Here is a 10,311-nt window from a genome sequence, read left to right on the forward strand (position 1 = left end):
GCGTTCAAATAACATCTAACCGAAACAAATCGAAACAATTATCCGAACAATGTCAAATCTTTTTTTTAATGATCATCTAGTGTTAATTGGATCATTATGGTCTAGTAATGATCATTTAACACCCTTTAAACACTTAAACACTTATACTTATAAACTACCTAAAACATCTAACTAAGAACTCTAACATTTTTACTAAGTAATTCAAGAAGGAAAAGCAAAGGGAACCCCCCCCCCCCATTCACGGTTGCAACACCCCTTTGTGGGACCCATTTTTTTTACTTGTTACCACAAATATCCTAGATGGTTACTAAAGTCTTGCAAGTGGATGCAAGTGGTGAAATATGATCATTACTAGTAACTAGTTACTTCATTCCTAAGCTTTTCATTCATGCATTTCACCTTCCATTTTCACAACACCAAAAGCTCCCAAACATACCCCCATTTTCGGTCAAGAACACCCCTCCCCCATCTTCATTTTCAAGCCACTTTCATGATGATCAAGATGCATTTTCATGGAACTTAGGAGGATCTAAGGCAACCACAAGTAGAAGCAAGCATTTCCATCCATCTAAGGGCTTTCAACCATCAAATCTTCATATTCTTTGCTTTTCATTTTCACCTAGATCATCCCTAGCCAAGAGCTAGAAGTGAGCCTTCTAAATCCTTTATTTTCATACTTGTTTATGTATTTATTGTTAAAGAACAACTTATAACTAAAAGAACAATACAAAATAAGATGAAAATATAAAGAAGCAAAATAATAATCATAATATAAAAGTGTGTTTATGTTGTGATTTATTGATGATTACTTGCATATTTGATCTAGTTTTGATGGTTAGCATACAAATAACTTGTTAGATGATGTTTAAAAACATAATCTAACAAGTGTTCATGAAAGTGTTTAAGGGTTTTATTAAACATGAAAGATTAGATGGGTGATCATGATCTTTGTTTTTTGTTAAAGTATATAAAGTGGTTAACTAAAAATAATGCTTTTACAAGTTATAAAAAGAAAACATACAAGATGGGTTTTTATAAAAAGCTTGTTAAAACTAGAAGTAAAATATGATTTTTGGACTAGTAAACATATGTAAAGATCATACCAAAACCCTACATGATTATGAGTTCATCTTGATAAGTTATGTTATAAATCTCTTATGTTTTTATTAAGAAAAATATGAGAAGATTTGTGGTGATTTTATAAGAAAGGATGTGTTTTTATTAAACATGGCAAAGTCCATATTTCTAATAAAATATGGCCAAGTTTTTCTTAAAAATCATAAGTTATAAAAACTATTATTTTTGACAAAATCTTTATTAGATTAAAAGATTTTTAAGAATAGTTTTTATAAAATCAAAGTTGATATAAATATATATTTTTGAGAAAATATATATTTAGTTAACTTAACAACTTAAGGGCTATGTGTTATATGTTTGTATTAGTTATATGTATTATAACTAGGAACTTGAATACAATGATACAAATGAACACAATAAACATTTCGACTAAAGTCTTACAAGACTTCACATATTTACGCCTTAAAACGAGTTACGGACGATTCAAATAATCGGACACCATTTATGGTCGAAATGAACGACGGACGACTACATAAGTGAATTGCCAATCCGAAGACTTACTACGATGTTTAGACGATTTTTCGACACGAAATATAAATATGCTATCGATAACAAATTTTCGGATGTTTATAAACTTACAAAAACTAGTATGTTTTTATTTACTAACAAATGTACTTAGTAAATTTTTATAAAAAGGTTTTTTTTTATAAAAATGAAAGGCTTATTATACTAGTGGGCTATTTTATAACAAATGGGCTTATTATACTTAATGGGCTTAACATAAAGACATGGGCTAAGCCCAATATCAAAAACTCATGGGCCAAGCCCAATACCAAACATATGGGCCAAGGCCCAACACTATTCAAGCCCAACACTATTCAAGCCCAACACTATTCAAGCCCAACACTATTCAAGCCCAACACTATTCAAGCCCAACACTATTTAAGCCCAACACTATTTGAGGCCCAACACTATTCCAGCCCAACACTATTTGAGGCCCAACACTATTTGAGGCCCAACACTATTTAGGCCCAACACTATTTGGGGCCCAAAAACATGAAAACATGGGCTCGGCCCAATGATATCATTATTGTAAACACAATCGTACAATTGATACATATAAGACACGAGACTAAGAAGACTAAATCCGACTATACAACTCACAAGATACAAGATGACATATATATATATATTTGGTGAAATATATAAATATAACAGATTAACAACTCATTCATCTAAATACACCGTTCAACGAACAGTATAGACATACAAGTCTTACACACAAATAAGACACAAGACTTGTACTCAAGTTATTTACAAAGACCGAAGTGTCTAACAAAAATAAGAACGTTTGTAGGTCGCAACGCTATTCAGGACGACCGCACGTGAGATCTTATTTTCATCTATTCACAGGACGCGATACTGTGAGTTCATGTCCCCTATTCATTTAAATGTTTTTACAACTTTACAATTATCGGGGAAAATACATGTTCAACGTATGTTAAAGTTAGGGAATGAAACACCTTAGATCATGTGCGAATTAGGGTTATACATCTAAGCACCATTAATCCAGTTTGGACCTAGGTACAAGTGGTTAGATCTAATGGGTTTTGGCGAGCCCCACTCTTGGTCGTGGACCCATACGGAAGAGTGCTTTTGTGTCCCAGTCGATAGGATTCGGCATAAAATCGTCTAGGGTTGGATTGCTTCCTTTTTCGTCACACATATTAATGTCCTTGCAAAACATTAATGATCAACGATTTCATTGACGCTTTACATACTACAACTTACATTTTAAATACATCTTTTACAACTAAACTGCATGAATTCGCCAACTTTTGTTGATGTTTTCCAAACTTAACATGTATTTCAGGGAATTAAAGGACCATGTCGGGATTCTCAGTCAAGATAACAAGTACCAGAACTCCATGCCATCTTTTGGAGGGTTTAACTGTTATATTCCGCCTCTTTGCGGAAATATGATGGTTTAAACCTTAGTAGTTTATGTCATATTAATGTATGAAACAATAACACTTTACTTTATGTTAATGGTTTGTAACCGACACACTAAACTTATGTTGTAATCTTTTGAAAAACTTATGTAATGGCAATGGAGTATGTTTTATTCATATAGTTTGTTCATGTACATCGATATTTATGCAATGAAAACCATACAGATCACACCTCGCGCTTCCGCTACGAGCGGGTGTGACAGAGAGCCCCAGGAAACCGCCTTTCAGTACCTAAAGGATAGGCTTTGCAGCGCGCCTATTCTCTCATTGCCAGAGGGCACGGACAACTTTGTGGTTTATTGTGACGCGTCGATACAGGGTTTTGGGTGTGTATTGATGCAGCGGGATAAGGTTATTGCCTACGCTTCTCGTCAACTCAAGGTTCACGAACGGAACTACACGACGCATGATTTAGAGCTGGGAGCTGTTGTTTTCGCGCTTAAGATATGGCGACACTACCTTATGGTACCAGATGCACGATTTACACCGATCACAGGAGTCTCGAGCATATCCTTAAGCAAAAGGATTTGAACATGCGTCAACGAAGATGGGTTGAACTTCTGAACGATTACGAATGCGCCATCAAGTACCATCCAGGCAAAGCCAATGTTGTGGCTGATGCCCTCAGTCGAAAAGACACACTACCATAGCGCGTGCGAGCGCCACAGCTTACGATTCAGTCTAGCCTTCCTGCACAGATATGAGATGCACAGGCAGAGGCATTGAAACCAGAAAACGTAAGGGCTGAAGCCCTACGCGGCTCACGACAGCGGTTAGAACAGAAGGCTGACGGCGGCTACTATGTAACGGGGCATATTTGGGTCCCACTTTATGGCGGTCTACGCGAGCTGGTAATGGATGAAGCTCACAAGTCTCGCTACTCGGTACATCCAGGGTCGGACAAAATGTACCACGACATCGGGACTACTTATTGGTGGCCCAGTATGAAAGCTCACATCGCTACTTACGTTGGCAAGTGCTTGACCTGTGCGAGAGTCAAGGTTGAATACCAGAAACCAGCGGGCCTACTTCAGCAACCCACGATACCGCAATGGAAATGGGAAGAAATTTCCATGGATTTCGTTACAGGCCTACCTAGATCCCAGCATGGGAATGATACCATATGGGTGATCGTGGATCGACTCACAAAGTCTGCACACTTCCTGGCTATAAAGGAAACGGATAAGTTCTCCACACTCGCAGACGTCTATCTTAAAGAAGTTGTTTCGAGGCACGGAGTGCCCACTTCCATCATTTCGGATCGGGATGCACGATTCACGTCAGAACTATGGCAAGCGATGCACAAATCTTTCGGCTCACGGTTAGACATGAGCACAGCATATCATCCTCAGACGGATGGGCAGTGTGAGCGAACGATTCAAACTCTTGAAGACATGCTTCGGGCATGCGTTATTGATTTCGGCAACGGCTGGGAAAAGCACCTCCCTTTGGTGGAGTTCTCATATAATAATAGTTATCACACCAGCATACAAGCCGCTCCATTCGAGGCATTGTACGGACATAAATGCCAGTCACCTCTCTGTTGGGCAGAGGTGGGGGATAGTCAGATTACGGGTCCAGAGATTGTAGTGGACGCCACAGAAAAGATTGCACAGATACGACAACGCATGGCGGCAGCACGCGACCGTCAGAAAGCCTACGCGGACAAGCGTAGAAAGCCTTTGGAATTTCAGGTCGGGGACCGGGTTTTACTTAAAGTCTCACCCTGGAAGGGTGTGGTTCGTTTTGGCAAACGGGGCAAATTGAATCCGCGATATGTCGGACCGTTCGAGATCATTGAGAAAATAGGCAAAGTGGCCTACAAGTTAAACCTACCAGCTGAACTCGGTGCAGTTCACAATGTATTTCACGTGTCGAATCTGAAGAAGTGCCTGTCAGATGAGACCCTCATAGTTCCTTTTAAGGAACTCACTATCGACGAGCGGTTGCAGTTCGTCGACGAGCCAGTTGAAATCACGGACCGGGATGTTAAGGTCCTCAAAAGAAAAGAGAATCCCTCTTGTTCGAGTTTGTTGGAACTCCCGTCGTGGCCCAGAGTACTCCTGGGAACGCGAAGACCAGATGACAGAAAAGTATCCCTAGTTATTGATACGTGGTTGAAAACCGATGCTTGTTATTGTTTAACTTAACGTTTTTACGTAAGTTTTAGTTTTGAATAGCCTACTTTTAATCAAGAATGTGTTTTGCAGGTTTGATGGAGTTTAAGGAGCTTTTCGGGAGCTTTACGGGTCACCGGGTCGAAAACCGGAGCACCGGGGTGCGTTACGGATCAACCGGAAGTGCAAGGAGCGAAAAAATGGAAAGTTGGATTTTTAGGGGCCGTCGGCGACGGGGTCCAGGCCGTCGGCGACGCCCTCCAGATAACCCCGTATGCAACAATTGCCCGTATCCAGTCATTTAGGCCGTCGGCCAAAGGAGCAACTTTGGGAACCCGTCGGCGACGGGGTCAGGCCCGTCGGCGACGGGTGGTGGATTTGCGAAACGGGATTTTGCTAAAAAGGAGGTCTAATTCGATGTTTATTGGCTCTAACTCATTCAATTCGGGAGTTACACATGTTTTTGGAGTTTGAAACTTAGTCTTGGAGCCATCTTTCATCCACACTTCATCTCTATTCCATCTAACATCCATCCAACAACCCGAATTCTCATCCGAATCAAAACCCTAGTTCATCACCATCACAATCATTCTTCCACTTTCAATCCATTCATCACCACCAACCATTCCAAACCCTAATCATTCAACCATCCATCTTCAAGCTCCAAGATGACCCAATTCAAGTCTCGTACATCCGTTGATCGTGCTATTTACACCATGAGCGGCTAATTTCTTGGAGGTTTCACCCCGGTGTAGGTTATTGTAAGTCTAGGGTTTGAACAATGCTTTAGTTTGGTTTTGTGACAACTTGACTTGTATTTGAATCGATTGACAATTGTCTTGCATTTGAACTATATTTGTGAATTGTCGAGTGAGTTATGAAATTTGACTTTGCGAAATAAGTTTGTGCAATTATGCCTTGTCATTCAAAAGGTTTTACTTGTCCGAAGTAACGAAGTGCATTGTAGTCCGTGTATGCGTTGATAACAATTGGCACCTAAGCTTTGATGATAGAAATCTGTTAATAACATATTCAAGTGAATTAAATCTAAAACTTGTAAGAACCCTAGGATTGCAATAACCGAACCGGGTGTGAACCTTGTTTTCTCTATCTTGTCAAAACCTTTATTTACATCATTGCAATTGTTTGTTTTTAGTAGTTATAATTCACATCTTCAACTCAAACAAAAATATACAAAAACAATATAGCAAGCTTCATAAAAGTGACAACTACTCATAATTCAATAAAATCCACACACAAACCACATACTCTTCGTGGTTCGACCCCTTGCTACCACTAGCTATTTGTTAAGGGTAATTAGGGTATATAAATATTATCTTTGACCGGAGCGCGACACTCCGATCAAATTTTGGCGCCGCTGCCGGGGAGTGCGTGTGCTTTGTGTTTGGATATTGTTTGAATTTTTGTGATTAACTGTTTAATTTGTTTAGCTTTCTTTTTGTACTTGTCTTTTTCCTTGTTACGCGGGGTGTGTTACTTGTGCAGGTTACAGGTAGTGCATGCGTACACGAAATTCCGGGAGGACTTCACCTCTAGTCTACGAACCAGAAATTGAAAGACTCGCAAGAAGAAACTTAGCAAGCCGGTTAGAAGCAACTCTTGCTTCTAATCAAACCAACCAAACACCACCACTCACACCGACCATTGAAACCGATTCAATGGCAAACCACAATTCCAACCAAGAATTTAACCCAAACCAAAACCTCCACCCAAATCAATTCCAATCCCGAGGAGCCTTTTATCCCGCTCAAGAGCAACCGGGTGGTAACACCAATGCAAGACCACCCACTCCACCTTTCCGAAACCAAAACACCAACAACACCCAACGAACACCTCAACAACAACCTCTTCACCGACAAGCATCGTTACCTATTAACCTTGATGATCGGAATGTCAACTCCGATCGAAGAGGTAACCGTGATCGCGGCAATCCCGTAAATGAAGACCCGCTTTTCAACATCGACGATTTAAGGAATGCAATTCCCGATGACGAACCGTATAGTGTTCCCGGTTATCAATCGCCGGAACACGTAAGCATTCATACGGAAAATTCGGACGATGGGGGGTATTACGATGATCGAGCTAATGATGATGAAGATTGGGGCTACGTGAATAGGGGAAACGTATACAATGCTCGAAGGTACGACGATGAGGAGTTTGGGTCTCAAAACGCCAATTATGTTGGGGAAGATGATTATGGGTACGGAGGTGGAAGAAACGATGGTTATGGGAACAACCGTCAACCACAAAACAACAACCAACGGAACCGGAATGAAGGGTTTTACATGTTGGAAGAACCGGACTTATTCAAGTTTTGTCCGGATCAAGTCGTTCGAAGATGCATACCCGACGAGGAGATTCCTAGCGTCTTGATGCACTTGCATTCATTTGCTTGTGGGGGCCATTTTAGCGGTCACAAAACCGGGCACAAAGTGCTCAATAGTGGCCTTTATTGGCCGACTATTTTTAAGGATGCTTTTAATTTCGCTAAAAATTGTGTTGAGTGTCAAAAGTTAGGGAGTATATCAAAAAGGGATGAAATGCCCATGCAACCGATCCTCATTGTAGATATTTTTGATGTATGGGGGATCGATTTCATGGGCCCATTCCCTAATTCGCATGGCAATTTATACATTTTGGTGGCGGTCGATTATGTATCCAAATGGGTCGAAGCGATTGCCACCAAAACGAATGACCATACCGTTGTTTGCAATTTTGTTCAAACGAATATAATTTCTCGATTTGGGGTCCCCCGGGTGATCATTAGTGATGGGGGATCTCATTTCAAGAACTTTAATTTTGGCAAACTCTTGAAACGGTATGGTGTTGACCATCGAATTGCTACTCCTTACCACCCACAAACAAGCGGTCAAGTTGAGGTTTCCAATAGGCAAATAAAAGAAATTTTGCAAAAGACCGTTCGACCCGACCGAAAGGATTGGTCAACGAAGTTGAACGATGCTTTATGGGCTTATAGAACGGCTCATAAAACACCTATTGGAACCACTCCTTATCGCTTAGTTTATGGGCGAAATTGTCACTTACCAGTTGAGCTTGTGCATCGTGCTTGGTGGGCTATAAAAGAGGTTAACATGAAATATGACGATGCAGGAAAGGAGCGAAAGTTAAAGCTTTGCGAGTTGGAGGAGCTTAGGGAAGAAGCGTACGAGTGTGCCTCAAAGTACAAGGATGACATGAAGAGGGCACATGACGCGAAGTTGAAGCCAAAAGAGTTTGAAGTGGGTCAAAAGGTTTGGCTCTACAATTCGAGGCTTAAATACTTCCCCGGAAAGCTCAAGAGCAAGTGGATGGGCCCGTATGTGATTACACGGGTCGGAAGGCTTGGAGATGTTACAATCAAGGACCCAAAGGACGGGTCGAAGCAAACGGTTAACGGTCACCGCCTTAAACCATTCCTTGATGGTAACGAAGAGAAAAAGGATGAAAATGTGGAGTTGGTATGTTTCTTGGTAAGCGTGCCAACATATGAGGTGAAGTAAAAGGATCGGTAACACGTTTTGTAAAGTTATGTATACCGATTCAATTGTTTGCGTAGTTGGATGTGAATCGTTTCCGGTTCATACTAACCATTCTTGATTGTGTGAAGTTCGGGCACTCCAAACGGGTCATGAAGATACAAGGTATGTTTTGGACTTGATTTGGTGCATTGAGGACAATACACGATTTTTTTGGGGGGTGGTAGGGCCGTTAACGGTTATTTGTTTAAAAATTTTAACTTATAAAAAAATCACAAAAAAAAAACATTTTTAATAATTTTTAGGAATTTTTAATGTACATAGTCCTTTTATTAAACGATCATAATGTTCCTCCTATTTTTCAAAAAAAAAAAAAAAAAGTTGTACCCGTCGGCGACGGGGTATAGCCCGTCCCGGACGGCTTCTCCATTTACCCGTAACCTCCAAAACCCCCGTATCCAGACATTTAGCCCATCGCCACCACCCCCATTTTCCCTTACCCGTCGGCGACGGGGTGGGACCCGTCGGCGACGGGTTGCCAATTGTTTGCCGACGCAGCTCGTGTCTAGGGTCTAAAAAACGATTTAAAAGTTCTTTTTACCTAACCAAACACCACCCAAACCCATTATTCACCACAAATTCGGTCCACTATCATCTTGCATCATTCCTCACCTCACAAATTCCCTGCTCTCTCTCTCTCTAAGCTCATCTATTCCCTTCATCTTCTTCATCTCACCTCAAGAACCCTAAACCTTCAAGCTACCATAACTCTCTCAATTCTCCACCAAATCCACTGATTCTTGGGTCCATCTTGAGTAATTTTTCAAGACGAACAAAACCCCTAACACGGTTTTCATCAATTCTTGCTATTGTGCAAGATTTCTGGGCGTGTTCTTTAGGGTTTCGAAAGGGTGTTCATCAAATTACTTGTTTGCCATCTTTTCTTAGTTCTTCTTGTTTAACAACATCAAAGGTATGGATTCTTCTTAAATTTATGCTTGATTATTATATATTAATGTTTTTCTTCCGAAATTTTAAACTTTTTTGGTTTAAGAGTAGGTTGTTTAGACAATGTATGTTGTGCTAGCATAATTTTGAGCAAGTTTAGTTGTTTTGAATGGAATTTGAATATGTCATAACCATAGTGAAGTGATTACACTGTTATGAACATGATTGAACATGAAGATGATGTCGACTTTTGTTGAAATTATAAGAGATTGTAAGATTAACAAAAGATTAATAAGTTTATGATAAAGTGAGCGACTTTGGAAGTTTAAAGAGGCGATTTTGCATATACTTGTTAATTAAATTGTCAACATCATACCTCATGTTCAAAGTTTGGGAGTTAATGAAGGTTGAATATATATTGATGTTTTGCTTGTTTGTGATTGTAGTCATGGCGGGAAGCAAGAGACAAAAGACTACCGGTCAAGCTTCATCATCCGGGATTGGGTCTTCTTCCGGTTTAATACCGATGAAGTGGGAGCAACTGAGCTCTGTTGAGGAAAATGATGCAAGATTATACCGACAAGATTGGGAATGGGCAAAGTTCAGGGATAGCCAAAGTGCCAGAATTTGGGACGACGAGAAGAACAAACAGTTGTCGAG

At 40.3% G+C, this 10,311-nt stretch overlaps 1 long non-coding RNA gene across 1 annotated transcript; it reads left to right on the plus strand.

Annotated features, from left to right (window-relative positions):
• Window positions 1-440: 440 nt before the first annotated feature.
• Window positions 441-3,108, plus strand: LOC110881295. The gene is made up of 3 exons (XR_002559675.2): window positions 441-647; window positions 2,435-2,501; window positions 2,951-3,108. It is a non-coding gene; the product is annotated as an uncharacterized LOC110881295 (long non-coding RNA).
• Window positions 3,109-10,311: the final 7,203 nt, after the last annotated feature.

The sequence above is a fragment of the Helianthus annuus genome, chromosome 16 (genome assembly GCF_002127325.2).
Source record: "Helianthus annuus cultivar XRQ/B chromosome 16, HanXRQr2.0-SUNRISE, whole genome shotgun sequence".
Taxonomy (NCBI): Eukaryota; Viridiplantae; Streptophyta; class Magnoliopsida; order Asterales; family Asteraceae; genus Helianthus; species Helianthus annuus.